Source organism: Octopus bimaculoides, chromosome 2 (assembly GCF_001194135.2).
Source record: "Octopus bimaculoides isolate UCB-OBI-ISO-001 chromosome 2, ASM119413v2, whole genome shotgun sequence".
Lineage (NCBI taxonomy): Eukaryota > Metazoa > Mollusca > Cephalopoda > Octopoda > Octopodidae > Octopus > Octopus bimaculoides.
The window spans coordinates 67,881,798-67,883,104 of NC_068982.1; positions in this window are offsets into that span (position 1 = coordinate 67,881,798).

A 1,307-nucleotide genomic window follows, 5' to 3' on the forward strand; every position below is an offset into this window, starting at 1 on the left:
GTCTTAGAAAGTTAAAGAAGTGATTTAAATTCTCAAACGCAGGGTAATGCTAATAGTACAGCCTGAACAGGATAAGCTACCCCTATTTTGCAGAAAAAAGTGTTGGCGGCCAGCTAAAACATATAAGCACGTGGCAATCCAGCATATGCCCCGTGCTTATACATTCTAATTCTTCAAAACTACCGCGCCAGCGCAGTTTCTTGTCGGCAGTAAATAAAAATGTTGCCGGCGTTTTATTCGAAAATTTTTCAGAAAAAATTATCAATAATTAATGAGTCTGAAACCATGGTCCAGGAGATAGATAGTAAATGTTTTTATTTTTCATTCCCTTCGAAGTTTTGTCTCTAATAGTAGTTTGGATTTTAGCTGTTCCTTCTAGCGTGCAAGGAATCCTATGGTGGATACCTGTTATGTGTTTAAACGTACACTGTATTTATATGAATAAAATATAGTCTATTGACTGAATTTTTTTTTTACACGCTAGGCCATTCGTAGTAGAAATTTCTAATATTTCTTATTACACTGATGTTATTAAATAATTTGTAGAGAAATTTATATTTGTTATTAAATAATTAAGTTCAGTGGATACTCCTTCAGTGAATAAACAAATTATCTAGTAGTAAATGTTGTTGCTGGTAAGTCCCAAATCAGTGTCTTATAATTTTAGCTCACTTATGAATACATATCTCGAAATTATACATAACATAGAAATATATCTAAAACACTAAAATCAATAAATTTAACAATTTTCCCAGAGATAAATTCTTGATAACTTATTCCTATAGTAATTTTATTAGCCAAAGTATTAGAGCGTTCTGCAGATCGTCCCATTAAAGATATGAATTCATCGTCTGAGGGTGGATCTGCTTCTGATCTACGAATCAAATTAATTTTGGGTGGAATATCATCAGCAAAAATGGTTTCAACAAATAAAATACAGAAGATCAATTTTTTAAAAATTTCTTTATTGTCCACAGGGGGCTAAACATAGAGGGGACAAACAAGGACAGACAAGGAGATTAAGTCGGTTGCATCGACCCCAGTGTTTAACTAGTACTTATTTAATCGACCCAAACATGTTAAGGATAGAAATTACTACCACTGTCTCACTGAAACTCGCACATTATTCGGTTTTATATTAATTTTTTCTAAAATTCCTTGAGAAAAAACCTCACCTGTTATACTATTTGAAAAGACTACCTAATTCCCATTTCCATTTGCTGAGAAAACAAATTTCAAGATACACGCGAGCATTCAACAATTGTACTTGCGCAACACACGTTCACTTATTCTTTACTTCTGATCAT